Raw genomic sequence first — 15,771 nt, 5'->3', positions numbered from 1 at the left:
TTTTTCCCTCATGGATAGCAAAATTGATGCTGTGCAAACATGCTTACTTAAAAGAACCATTTATGTGAATGTGTTTCACAAATTATACCTTAAATTATTTACAGTATGATTTACCAGCTGCTGTGCTCATTTATATTCTATAGGGAAAATTCTCTAAGCACCATCAATATGCATATGCTTTCTAGTCACATGCAAGTTTTTCTAACCATAATTAATTTGGTATTACAATTAAAATTAACATGCAGCTGCACTTGCCAGCTCCTTACCTACTATCAAATTAGCTACTTACCCAAAACAAGCAAAAATGCTGATCCTGGCGTTACAAGTAAGCAAATTTTAAACTTATCCTTCTGATGGCAACAACTGCCACACTGTCTCATTTATCTTCTTTAGATTAAAAAAAAAAAAACCAACAAAAAAAAAATCAACTCCCAAATAATGCCCCCCTACTTTCAAGAAACCAACATAAAGTTATGTCCTGGAGTTCACATTCAAAGTGAACTTTTTTCACATCAGTTAAGGTTAAAGAGAATGAAAGCTGCCACATAACCTACCAAAAGCAATGCATTTAATTCTCCTTCACCACGTGGATTTGCTGCAGATATTCCAATAATTCCAATAGTTAAAACCTTAAAATGAAGGACCTTGTCATTACAGAATCACAGAATAACTAGACTGGAAGAGATCTCCAAGATCATCAAGTCCAACCCATGACCTAACAGCTCAACTAGACCATGGCACCAAGTGCCACATCCAGTCTGTTTTTCAAAGTGAAATTAAGTGTAATCTAAGCAAAGAACAAATGAATACGCTGCAGAGGGTAATCACAACGTACATAAATAAGTAGGAAGTGTAGTAAATCAATGCATTATGATCCAGGATGTCTCAACATGACAAACTCATTCTGAGATGCCACAAGAATATTCCACTGCAGAAAGGCTTTTCTTTCCTCTGAAGCAAGGTCAAGCACTACATTTTTTTATGGAAGTTAATATACTTCAGTTTTAGGACTTTGACTTTAAACACGTGGCATTTCTGCATGTTTTCTACATTCCCTCTGTCCTGAAACTCATGGCAACAGGTCTCTGTGTTGAGGTCAATACAGTCACACCATCACTGACTTCAAAATGAATGTGATTAAATCCCTCAGGCTTTTTTCATAATACATTCCTTACATCAGTGAAAAGATCGATGTGGGGAACACTAATTTAACAACTCTCAGTACAGCCAGCACTTTTTTTTTAATAATTAAGGAGCTCAGCATCCAATTCATTGCTGGTAGGAGGGCAATTGCTCTGAAAACTATGAACACAATTTCTGCATCCAATTCCATGTATTTCTTCATCACACATTTAGATTTAAGTTCTCCTGCCAGTAGCTAGAGAACATGTTATATACATACAAATAGGTGAAATTGCAATTCATATCACATCTGACAGAAAAACTGTATTTGTGAGGATTTTCTGGCCTTGATATCAGTATGAGTTGGCAAATCGGAAAACATATTTAACATTTTATTTTAATTCACTAAACTGTTTTGATTCAGAAATTCTGCAAAAGATCTGACATCTAATTATCATATTTAAACAATAAATTCAATGTAGAAATAATGAAGATATATATTTTATTCAACAGAGTAAAAACAGGCTCAAAAAACATTAAAAAAAAAGAGCAACAAACAAGTCCCCTAGTGAGTCTCAGCACATTCTGCAAACCTGCCTCTTGTGTAGATCTATGTTTCTGGCAGTTCCATTTCAGCTTTAGTGAGAGAACAGCTTACCAAAGTTTAGAAGGCTGTCAGCAGACACAAAGGAACCTCTCTTTATTTACTCTATCAAGAGAATATCAGCACCAGTGGTTTATATGATCCTCATCATTACACAGCATTAAAAAGACCCAATAAACATTTCACTGCCTGTCCTTGCAGTAAACAAAATCAAATCCATTGTACAATGTGTATACTACTGTCAGAAGAGGTATTTCAAGTTAGTGCAATAAAATATTGCCAGGAGCAAAGCAGGGATTAAAAATTTCCCAATGATACTGAACACGGGTGTTTTTCACAACACTGACCTCCAACCTGGAGATAGAGACCTCCTCCTCTGCTGGAGTAGAGCCCAGCAGAGACACACAAGAGAGACTGGCTGCATTCCCTACACACCTATACCTGCACATCTCATCAGGTTGTGGTTTTCTGCCCTATGACTATTGGGACTTTTTCTGCACATGAGGGACGGGTCAGGCAATAAAAATATGCATTAATCCTCTTCTGATGAAAAAGTTTTGTCTCATTGATATCATTGGCTCCATGCTGTGCAGTTCATATCTGGGCAACTGGCATGAATTTTGAGGGGCAAATATATTAGGCCTAGTTCAACAGGACAGAACAGATTTCAAAAGTAGTGCAGAGAAGTTTCAAGAAAAGATATAAAAGAATGATATGTAAGTAAGAGTGTCTAGTGCTTAAAAGTTTTACCAAGAGGCTAATGCTGACGTGTGTGAAGTCTTCCCTGCATAGCAATTTTCATTTGTCAGAACACCACTCAGGACAATTTTAGCAATAAAACAAAATCTCAAGAGGCATGTTGAGGCTTTTTTTTTCCCCTAGATATGCAACGTGATTTACATAAGCAGCAAACAGCATCCTTGACTGTTTTCAAGACTATTCCCAGGATATTTGATCCACTTGTAAGTAGTTCAAACTAGTAGGGAAATTTTGGTTTTGGGGTATTTAGGATTTTTGACTGTGTATAGATCTATAAATAAATATATATTTCTATTTCTATAAAGTTGCCTTGATTTTATAATTACTCTGGCTTGTACTTTATCTTAAAAACACAAATATTTGTATGCAAGCCAGTGACATTTGTCATGTTTATTACTCAATACAGCTGGCAATGGCTGCCTGAGTAGAAAGTAAAATGGAACAATATTTTCATCAGTTAGACTGCAACACACAACCCACAGATGCTTCCTCAGAGCTTTCTTCAATGGGAAAACTTCAGCAATTTCTTTGACCACTTGATGTAGAGAGATTACACATCATTTTCAAGTGTGTACACTTGGCCTTTGTGCCCTTTCTATTACATCATGACTTGAGACTGCCTATTTAGCCTCACAAGACAGTTTTGGTAGGCAGGTTCTGTGATGCTTCTGTTCTCAAGACTAGAGGACTGAAACACACTGATACACTGAAAAACTAATTAAGAAACACAACAAACATAAACACTCCATTTCAAAAATGGAACTTTTTCTGAGACTTTTCTGCATTATTCACCTGGCATCACACATTAATTTAATTAATTAGAAGCTTTGACATATCATCATGGGTGGAACTAGAGAAGTGAACAGCTATCAATAGAAGCAACACAAAGCATTCTGCAGAACCTGGAAAATCAGACTGTAACTTGCAATTCTGTTTTCAACATTTCTGCTGCACATTTGATCTAAGCAAAATAATCCAGACAAATAGGAAAGCTTGAAATTAATTTTTTTTTTCAAAATTACCTTCTATTAAAATTTTCCTAACTCCCTATGATTTTACATTTATTTACTCCTTTACACAGACTAGAGATAATTATTTTCTTTTTTTTTTTCAGGAATAAAATCTTTGGTCCAAGCACTGCTTTCCAGATAAGTCTGATATGAAGAACATTGTAATTATCAGAGTCTGAGGTGAGCTTCTGAAATAACCAGGTTTCTGCATACATAAGTAAATATTTTATTTCTTCAGCAACATCCACATTGCAAAATTATTGCATAATTTATAATGTTATGAACTTTGTAGGTGATTGTTTCCTACTCAATTGATTATATCTTCTGGAGTGTTGACTGTTCCACCAATACAAAAAATTATTTCCTCTTCATGATTACCAGAGTGCCAGGTAAAATAGACAGAAAACTACCAGTCCCCTATCTTGTTTGAATATTGAGAAAAGTGAAAATGAATCTGGAGATTTGGGTGATGAGAATTTTGTTGGTTTCCTTCTTTGTTTGGTTTTTCTTAATACCAAACACCTACAATGAAATTTGCATGCCACTTCTTTGAACAGAGCCACTCCTGGAAATATTTGACAAATAGTTTTGAAGAAAGAATGACAACATTTTATTTTGTGGAACGATCAAATGGTAAAAGCTCAGGAATGTCTGTTTAGGCAATCCAAGAATTTATTACCTTTCAGATATATTTGACTTCTTATTGTTCAAGTACATAAACAGTTTCCATTACCTTTTGGTTTACAAAGCAGGTTGAGAGACACTTGACAATTTTCTCTTTTGACATCACAGATGTAATTAAAAATACAAAAATAGAAGCAATTTTTGAAAGCAAATTGCAGTTTCATATCAAAACCAAAACAAACAGCACTGCATTTGCAGAGTTATCATCCATCACTCATAAGCAAGGGAGGATAACAGGATAAATACCATGCTTTTTAAACAGAAGTGCATCCTACCATGAAAAACTGAAAACAAGAATGCCTTCAAAGTACAATACACCCTTTGACAGCAAAACAATAAACATGAACAGCAAAAACTTTATGCTAGATCTGGCATTGGGGTGGGATGATGTGCTGTTTGTGTCCAAAAAGTTGTAGCAGTCTCTGTTTAAGGCATATTATTAGGAACTCTTGGCTTTTAATAAGGCCAACAAAGAACACCACAGTACAACTAATAATTGTTAGGCTCCAAAAAATGCTCATACTGTGAAAATGCTTGTGAAGTTACAGAAGAATAACAGCACAACATTTTGATCCATTTTTCCTTACAGCTTCACTGCAGACACAGAAAGGTTGTTATATCTGTTTCTAAGAAACTAGAAACAGAATGGGCAATGAGGTGGGTGACTAAGGGTCTGACTTGCAAAAAAATGGAGAGGTATCTAAAGGTTGCTAAACCATCTAAGCAGTTCAGATACCTTTTAACCATTTAAATTACAGGAGTAGTGCAGTATTTAGCAGATATGTATTTAACTGTCCATTGTTTCTTTCTTCTTTTTAATGTAAATGGTTTTGCATTTTTCTTTTATATGACTGTAAAGGAAGTTTTAAAAGCCTTTGTTGCTGAACTTTGTCTGCCTGGATGATCCATAGTATCCATTTATTACTGAATAAATAATATTCTCTGATAATCCTGAACTCTTCTGACATCTTCCAGGCTGCTGCTGTTAAAATAGATGGGATATTCAGAGGTTCAGTGTGACTGACATTTTCCAAGAACACAGGAGCTCTGCACACGTGGGTGCACCCGTGGTGTAGCAGACAGGAAAAAGAGCAGGTGAAGAGTAAGGCACACAAAAGAGCTTGCTTTCCTGGAAATCTTCAGATGCAGCAGAGCACACAGAAGGAGCTGTTACTGCCACATTGATCACAAAAGATGAGCTCCACTGCATTTAGAACAGATTCCCTTACTCAGCTCTGGAATCCTTCTCCATATCAAGTTAAGCTTTTTAGGGCTGGCAGCAGAAATGGCACTTAGCCCTCTGTGCTCCCTTCACTTTCTGTGAGGGCTCTAATCTAACTACCATGGCACAGAGGAGATGAGCACCAGCACATAGATTGCAAATCAGATCACATAACCATAGAATAGGCTGAGTGAGAAGGGACCCACCAGGGCCATCAAGTCCAGCTCCTGGCCCTGCACAGGGCACCCTAAGAGTCACACCATGTGGCTGAGAGCAGTGTCCAAACACTTCCTGAGCTCTGTCTGCCTTGGTGCTGTGAGCACCCTGGGGAGCCTGTTCCAGTGCCCAGCCACTCTCTGGTGAAAAACTGCTGTGGTACTGCATGTCCCCAGCAATGAACAAACTCCATGGTTTGTCTGGGAGAGTACAGCATGCACTAAAGACAGGCAGAAAATTCAGGTAAGATCTGTGAAGGAATACAGGCACCAGCTTGCTGAATGTAACTGCCTGGCCATTCATGGCACACACTGGGAGAGCTGGCAGCTCCTGAGGGAGATACTGGATGGCTGTAAAGAGAACACATCAGAGAGGAGCAGCTAAATCACAGTATTCAGGACTTGGATTCAGCTGGACCATGATATTTAAGATATCAGCATGCCTAATATCTCTCTAGACCTGAGTCCTAGATTTTGAAATGGGTGCAGAACCATGGATTGCAACAAACTGTTCCATCAATTTACAGCAGCCCATCCCATATCTGCACATAATTGACGGAGCAAACCATCTCTGGTTATCAAGGTCAACAAAATTAACCTCCTAAATTTCAAAAAGAAAGATCTTTCTAAAGGAAAAGAAAAAAGGGAAAGGCCTGCTTGACCAAGAAGCATATCACTATTTTTCTGGCTAACTCTGCACTACTCAGATAAGGGAGTTGCACTTCAGTAGCCCCATATTTAAAGTGTTGAGGATTTCCACAGTGTAAGGCATGTCAGTGCTAATAACTTGGCACAAGTCAGCATCTGTTATCAGAAAAAACAGCCCATTTACTTATCCATAAGTTTCTGGTTTCAATATGCCTCATCCAAATTACACACAAGACAAATTCGCACCAAAATTATACAAAAATGCCAGTCTATGCAGAGGGGTATTAATAGCATTGATAGACACAGTACCACAGACATGAAGGTAAAATGATCCATTCCACTCAGGGATCCAAACCATTTCAATACTCAAAGTTTAACTTGCCTTTTTCCCCATATGCATTGAAAAAAAACAGCATTAAAAAACTATTTGTAAGCCCCTCTAACTATCCTCCCAGTAAAAAAATCCCATAGTGGATTTTACTCAAAGGCACAAAAAAAGATATTTCAGTTTCAAACAGTTACCTCCGAGGTACTGGTCAGAATAACACCCCAAATCAATGAAAAACAGCACTCTGCTCTTTCAAGTGCTCACCTGAGAGACAGGATTCTGAACTCTATCCCTGACACTGTCACCATCTTAATCTTTGATCATTATTAAGCAACTACAATTCAGCACTCTATGGTACGTATATATATGTGCATATACATATATTTATATATTTGTGTATGTGTCTATATATTCATTAATCTCAAAGTTTGCAAACACCTTCCAAAAACACAATGCTAGATTTTGACCTGCAACACACATTTCTCTCTTCACTCCAATTTCAGCATACAGTTATAAAATAGGAGTACTAATCCCCTCTTACCAGTTTCAGGGTTATGGATGTTAATTTATTAATGCCCATGAAATTGTCAGAGGTAGCCAAATTGAAAGCCGGGATAAATGCAAACACACTAGATCAGCAGGAATGCTTTAATTAAACTACAGTCCCAATACATTACTCAATAAAGCTAATCAAAACACTATTGCAGGAAGCCAACACAACAGCCAAAGCATATTTATAGAAGTTTAACAGAAAAAAAATTGCATCAGCTTTTACCTGTGCATATACAATGATAATTATTTTCTTAATAATTTTACATTCATTTTGCTGAACTTATTTTTTCCATTTTAAATTCACTCCCTCCTAGCTAAGCCAACTTGAAATAACTGAGAACATCAAGTTTACTTCTCAGTATTCAGCACAAAGTTTATTGCAATTTACAGTGCAATTAAGAGCTTTTTATTTAAGAAGAGCCAACTCTGATTTAGAGAGTATGGTCAGGGGTTCACATTAACAGAAAGTTTCTGCATCAAAGTATAGCAAAATAATAGAGATTTAGACTCAAATTAATGATTGTGATGTAGCTAGATATATCACAATATCCCAAACACAAGGCAGAAAAGTTAAAAAATATTAATAGGAATGTTCTCTAATTGAATGCTCTTTGATTAAGCAGATATACCACAAAAACCTGATAGGAAGAAGGCTGCAGGTATAGAAATGATGCACTGAAATCCTCGAATTTCTTTTAAAATATTTTTCTAAGGATATATGTGATAAATCTTGTTGAATTTGGTGTTAGCTCATTGTCATATGTAAAGTCAGCTGTGCTGTGGACAGAATTAATTTGCACCCTTCCCCCAGTATAGTTTGAATCTGCTGGTGCTTGACTTAGATAACAGCAGTAACTGAGCCTGAGCCTGGCCCTTACACACATGATGGGTTTTGGGTGTGCTGTTTGAGATGTGCTGTAACTGATGTGGGACCTTCAGGAACCACAGGGACTCTCACACGTCCCTTGCCCTGTTCTCAGCTGGGTGCTGAAGCCCCCAGGAGATGAGCAGTGCCTGGGGCTGTGGCTGGGCACCCTGAGGCTGGAGCAGTGCCCAGGGGTCTGCAGGGTCTGCAGGCAGCTTCACTCTGCACTAGAGCCACTTCTTATTCCTATTTGTATGTGGAAAAATATCCCTGTGGGACTCTCTCTAAAAAAAATGTTTACAGAACTAATTAAGTGGAAACTGCTGCTGACCTTTTAATACTAATTATTTCTGACAGTGTTCTAGAATAATTAAAACGGGAAAAATAGAGCTCCTAAAGGAAACAGCTGTAGTGTACTGAAATGCTATACCTGCCACAGCTGCCCCTCCATCCTCTCAAGGACTTTTTCAGCCACAAATGCCTGTGCAAAGCAAAGCCACCACACTGGTCTCTATTCCTGCCTCCTCCTCAGTGCTCAGCCAGAGAAATGAACACAAAATGCCCCTTTGTTCTGCTGACAGCATTACTGACTGCAAGGAAAACTAAGTGTGTGCTGACTTGCACCAAGGACTGGCTGATCTTGCAACATGGACATTAGAGAATTAGATTTACTGTCTACTTGAGAACACAAGCTATCCCAGCAGCATCCCAGCCCCACCAACCAAAGCATCCAGTCCACTACAGCCACACCAAGGAAACTAGCTCTAAAGCAGAGAAAATGAACTAAGCAGTAAAGTCTCATATTTTTAATTATGTACAGTAATTACACAGGAACCAAGATTTCTTTATGTCAGTAGATTGAGTAAAAGCCAAAAGGATCACTTATTCATTACTACTTTGCAGTCATTTCATACTTTGTTGAACAACTTAAAAGCCTTTAGAGAACAAACAACTGGTAATTTGCTTTGAAAGGTTAGGCCCGAAAGGGAGTTGGAGGCTGAGGCAATAACTTTACTTTCTGAAAAATATACATTCTGTGGATTGTAATTAGAGCTGTGGAAATAACTGTGTTGCCAGCCCACGGGCCAAAAGAAAAAAGAGTAAAATAATTTCATTCTAAGTCAGCAACATTGCCTCTCTCTCAGGGATAACAGCTCTGTACACATGGGTGGTGACTCCTAGATCTAGGTAAGATTTTTTCATCTAATCCATCATTTTCTTTCTGCTCAGAAAGCAGCCAGGTTCCTGAGGAGGCTATGACTAAAACCTTTTAATACATGCAGATGATTCTTTTCCACTTCATCATTCACTTGCTCTCTTCCGACTTCCCCCTTACAACAGCAGCTGCTCTCCAGTCTACTGTTTGGGTTTCTTGCTTCTCATTTTTAAATCAGTACAGATTGCAGATTGAAAAATGGGCTGAGATGCACACTCTGAATTTTGGTTAAAGGAGGGTTTACTGTGCATGCTCATTATTTCTATACAATGATTACCTTCTTTTGCCAAGGCTATCTGCCACTACTGGTGTTGTCATTTCGCTAATTAACCTATGCTGTTCCAAATCCTGCAAATGTCCTGCAGATGAGAGATTCAGGCAGCTAAATTACCTGATTTGACTCTGCAGTGATCATGTGAGAAAGTGGAGGTCTAATTACAGTAGAATAATCAATTGTTTTTATCCATGTTCATTAACAGTCTCAGTCTGTTTGTTAGGGACATCAGTTAGCACGCTGTAAGAACCACAACGTTCTGGTACTCCATCAGGAAGAAAAAACATTAAAGCAAAATCCAAAAAAATCCACCCATACAGGTTATTTTTTGTATTTTCCCAAAACAGCAAACACTGTGTTAGCTAAAAGGATGAATGCTGCCTAACTAACTCTGCTCTTGCAGAGAAGCAAAGTGAGTCTGAAAAAAATGGTACCAATTAACGCCACTTTGTAGTCTCTTACAGCAGGTGTAGCACTAGATGCCAACACAGCCTGAACATCACACCTGCTTAGGTCTAATTAATACCATTAAGGAATTAGTATTCAACTCACAAACACAAAACCCTACATTCACCACAGATCCCTGTGACCTGTCTTAACTTTAGGACTTCAGTGAAAGTTTTCACTATCATTTTATGCACAATAAGGGCTAAAAATAATGTAGGTGTGCTGGTTTCAGTACCTGAAACCACTTTTCCTAGAAGAGATCACTTGACTTCCTGCCAGTTGCAGTGCTGCCATCAGTATGCTAAATGTACCGTGTGTCTTCTTAAAATAGCAGCAGCCTCTGCAGCCCTGGCCCAGCAGGCAGCATCTCAGTTGTTCTGAACTGATTTATCTGATCAGGTGTCAGAAGCTGAACATCAGACCTAAGCTTCTTCCCCAGCTAACTGGGATGACAGCACTGCTCATTCCCTCAGCCATAACAATGAGCACCAGTGGACGAACATGATTCAGGCCACCAGAATATACAGGTCCAAAGCACAGAAATTATGTCTTTATAACTGGAGACGACCAAATCCTACCGAGAAACAGAATAATTCCCAGGAAATATATATATAGATATATATATAATTTCAGTTTCTTTCTCCTTTACCCCCTGGCTGAGTTATGAGTCAGAATATGACAAAGCTAATGGCAAAAAAAAAAAAAAAAAAAAAAACCAAAAAAAAACAAACAAAAAAAAAAACAAAAAAAAAAAAAAAAAAAAAACCCACAAACAAACAAACAAACAAACAAAAAAAAAAACCAACAACAACAAAAAAAAAACCTGCACAAGGATTCTGCCAGAGTAATGTGGGAGCACAAGCCTTCTGTTTCAAATAAGGGATAGCCTCTCTATGGAAAGAAGTAATATTCAAGAAAACTGCATTTCAGCTCCTGTAATTGACCTAGTGGCAACAGAAAGACAAAAATATGGGGGAAAGTAAAAAAAAGCAAGGGAAGCAATGGCATGTATTCTTTGACTCCTAAAATGCCTATTCTTTTGTGATTGAGAAAAATAAATAGGAATACATTGATACCCTAACATGCAATTGTTTGGCAGCTCTATCATTCTCTTTCTCCTGGGCTTTCAGCAATTAGCTGGTTTACAGAGATACAGAAACAGTTTTAGGATTAGAGGTGCAAAAAACTCATCATTTATTTCAGTTGCTTTGAAAGTTTTTTAATGTTACAATCAAGAGAACCTACCAGAAACATCTGCATTGTTTGTTTTGTTGGGTTGGGGTATTTTTAAAATATATTTCTCTCTAAAGCTAAAGGAATCCATCAGTGATAATGAAAGAGAGGATTGTAAACATCTTTCTGATAACTTTCAATAATCTGAGATAAAGAAACAGGCAACAAAAGGGTCTTGGAAGTGAAAGCAGAGAAATAGCCAAGCCCTTCCCCAGCACAGCTGATTTGGGTATTGCTTCTCTTATACTGGAAGCCAATATTAATGACAGCATTAAACAGCAAGAATAAATCAAGCCTCAGAAAAAGCTTCACGAAAGAAGGGCATTCATAAAAATGTATAATGACATGTTAACTCTATCATCCAAGGTCAGACTGCATGTGCCCCCTCATTGCAACAGGTAAATAGATGCATTCCAACACAAAGCCCAGCAAGCCAGCAGCTTTCCCCATAGCAAATACAAATACAAAGCCAGCACAAAAATAACAGTCTTTACACAGCCTGCTAGCCTTGCTTTTACTCTGAAACTCTCCATTTCTCACTGTCCACATCAGCAGGTACAGGGTGGCTCAGCATTTTCTGCTGGCTTTGATGGCATGTACAATTACAGGGTTCTGCCCATTTACTAAGATATACTGTGCCATCCTTTAGAACTGATCTCTCTCACACTATTGAAATAGAATATTTCACAGAATCTGAAAAGACTATCAAAGGAGTTCTTACACTGCTTAAGCACATTTCCCTTTCCCAGCTAGAGCTGGCAGTAGACAGGCTTAATTCAACTCCCCTTAATGGCAGCTCAGATTCACTGACTTCAGCTGGAGCACAATTAAGAGAATAGAGGATGATTCAAAGCTTAGAATTCTTTTACTCCTAAAATCTGTGCAATGAATCTCTTCAACCTAACTCATAGACACACCTTGGAATGTATTGCTTCTTCTATCATGCATACAAGAAAGCTGTTAATGCTGATGTTTGACACCTTTTAAGATTTGCCTTCTAAAGTATTTATCAGTACAACTCCACGGAGAACTACATGTTATTTGTAGGTTTAGGATCAATTTCTGCAAAATTAGTATGGGAAAATTATAACTAATTAATGTGAACAGTGCATTTGCTCTCATGTTCTGTCAGCTGCAAAATTCTAATCTTCATTTAACATGAACACACTCTGATGATTTTTCTACCAAAGAGCAAATACAGGGCATTGCCCAAAGAGCTTTAATGGATGAAATGAAGGATGAATGTTTGAAATAGATAAAGATACACACAAAAAAAAAGAGGGGGGGGGGGGAGGAAAGCAAAGCAAAGGCTTGTTATTTTTGCCAGATGCTGATATTGGCAGCTAGATATTAAATTATTCTAAGACAAAAATTATGAGTAATTAAGACAATTCTCATGTCCTCCTTGTGCCTATATAGCAGTTAAGAAAAAAAATATATATTTCTGTGAAGAACACAGACTACTTCTGCTTCACCACAATGAATGAGGGAGAAAAAAAATCACTCCAGTGCTCTTTGGAGACTATGTCTCTTGCATGAACTCCACTTACCTAATCAGTTCATTTTAAGGCAAATGACTACAGATAGCAACCCCACATGTGGAAAATTATTCCCAAGCATAGGAAATGCACAACAGAAAATCAAAACTAGTAATTCGACATTCACATAAATGCTCCATTAATAAAAGCTTTCTAGGATTAATAAGATTATCAATCATAACATTATTAATAACACAGCTTTGGTGAAACTCTTAACTTTCCTATTCACTTCTTTCCCAGACAAATCTGCATTGACTTTCATAAAAGGTTACTACATGAAGAAACCCTCTGGGCTTCCTTTCTTCAGATTTCAAATTAACACACATGCCTTTTAAAAATTATTTCATCACTTGCATATAAAGAAAACAAATATTTTGAGACAAGATCTACTGCTTCTCCCATGGAACAAATGCATTTCACAGCTCTGACTTTAGGTCCATATTTGAAGTGCAACCCCCTGCACAATTATTTTGAACAAACAAAGCACACAGAGCAACAGAGGTACAACTGACATAGAATATGCTTTTTCTAACTCAGGTAAACCCATACAGGGATGTTGCAGCCTAAACTGCAGAACAAGCACTGACAGCCTCATGTAGACCCCAAAGCCCCAAGCTATCCACTCATTGGTGAGGAAATCCAAAGTACCTGGCTTTGGGATAACTCAGGGAGGCTTTGAACACATTTTCTCTTTGTGCCTCCCGTTTCAGAACAGCAGGGCCCCCATGCTGGAGATCTCCTGGAGCATAACCTGAACACATCCACACTGGAGCTGGCTGCAGATTGTAGCACCACAGGGCTAAAATGTGTAATTTTGTTTAATTCTCACTGCACAGATGCATTCCAGCACCAACAGTGCTGTTGCAGATATTAAGAGTTTTGATAATCTAACTAGAAACTGCTTATTGTCAGCTGTGGTGCCAGAACACTGGGGGAGTGAAGCAGAGGGAGAATAACTTAATTCAAAATGCTGACTCTAGCTTCAGTTCTGGCTTGCCCCTCTCCTTTTCTTCTTTGTTTGCATTATCAAACCAAAGTAACATTTTTGTGTGTGTATTACTTTTTGCTCAACCACTTTTTGAAAGAAAAATAAATAACCTGTTCCTCACCTATCCACTGGCTGATGAGAGAATGGTAATAGTGTCCTATGACTGTTGAGAAGATGAACAGCAGGACTCACTTCACCCACACACACATGCAGTAAAGATTCTTCTCCCATTTTTTCTTTATTTATGACTCTATCCACTAAGATCTATCCAGTGAGAAGGATATTCTTACACAAGCCAGTCTTTTCTGAACAAAAGGTATATATGAAATAGTTTCTCCATTCTGAAAAGCAAGGATTAGAACTTCACATTCTTGCATGAAATTGTCCAACAACTTGGAAACCAAGCCACCCTGCCATGGATAAGATTGCAGGGCAGAAATTACCTGCACCATTTAAGTGAGAAATAAGAGATTAAGCTTTACAAGAAAAGTGGGGAAAAAATCAAAAACCAAAACAAACGAACAAAAAAACCCACAAAAAAACCAAAAAAAAAAAAAAAAAAAAAAAAAAACAAACAAAAAAACAAACCAACAATCACTAGAGGTTAATATCAGAGACAAGTATTAGCTAAATGCGTGCATAATTCCTGCCTCTGTAGTAAATCCAGATCCTGTACATACTCCCTCCAATACACAAGAGAATCACAGAATCATTTCCATGGTACATACATTTTCATGGAAAATCATTCTCATCATTTCCACATACATTTTCAAACAAATCTATATGATTTAGTCCAGGGAACTGGAGATTCTGCTTTAAAAATACTTTAAACTATAAAGACTGCCAAAATCAGTAGTCTTTTTCAATAGTCTTTTCAGAGTTATTTTAAAAAAAAAATAAGAAAAATAATCACATGCAAGAGAGCTAAATAAATACATTAAGACTTTGTTCTTCCTTTCACCTACATAATATGCACTATCACTTTGCAATAAATAGATAAAAAGGATTAAAACTGCATCTGTTTCCCCCACAGAATTAGGAGATTGCTGAAAGGCAAAGTAGAAGCTGGTTTCCCTACATGTCAGCTCTCATACAATGTATGCAAAATATCCTGTAGCAACAGGACAACTGGGATGAAAGCTGAATGCCAACCTTCCAGCTGAAAACAAATCTTGTTGGGAAATTAGCTGTAAGGGACACCACAGCTACCATGACTGTCTTTGTTAATCACATACCACACTATTAATTTGTTACACAATCATAACACTACTGAAGTGTAATTTAAAAGTATGTGTTTGTTTACTTGCAAAGACAAGAAATACACATATAATAATCCTTTTGGTTTTGCAGATGTTTGATAGCTTGGAAGAAAGCACCTAACAGCACTTGGTATTTAAGAAGAGCCTTTCAAATCATGACGACATCTTGCATTGTGTTATTTATCTTAGTGTGTACAGGGCAAGGGCAGCACAGACAACAACACTTAATGTTTTCAAATACCAGCTCATGTACAGGTATAGCAAAATTACCTTAAAATATCTACCAGAAACAATTATCTTAGCCCCTCCAGCAGAACCAGACTGATGTCTGCTGAGCTGCAGTCCTTCTGCATAAAATGTCACAGTGGGAGATATTTACATCCTCTTTGGCACCAAGGCTGGGAGCCTTGTGGAGGAGCTGAGGGTTTGCACCACCTCAGCATCAGCCCATGAGCTCCCTGAATGCCATGAGTGCTCAGTGACACTGAGAGTTCCAGAAGAACTACTGGCTTTTTCTTTGATGGCAGCGAAAAATTTACCAGGATGATATTGCAAATACGGTAAGATCCTTGTTCTGCAAACAGTTTCTCTGATCCTGAACAGCATTGGCTAAGAAACTTCTCCAGCTTAACACAGAAATACTTTCAGATCTGTAAGCCAGGCAAGAGTGACCGTGACCTGTGCCCTTGAGAGAATGATAACAGCACTTAATACCAGGCATTCTTGTCTAGTCTGCTACTATTCCATTTCATGCTTTTTGAGCTTGATGCACAGCATTTCTCTTTGTAAAATTGATTGCATTATTCC

This window comes from Oenanthe melanoleuca, chromosome 9, assembly GCF_029582105.1.
Source record: "Oenanthe melanoleuca isolate GR-GAL-2019-014 chromosome 9, OMel1.0, whole genome shotgun sequence".
Classification (NCBI taxonomy): Eukaryota; Metazoa; Chordata; class Aves; order Passeriformes; family Muscicapidae; genus Oenanthe; species Oenanthe melanoleuca.
Note: the sequence above shows the minus strand (reverse complement) of the source record.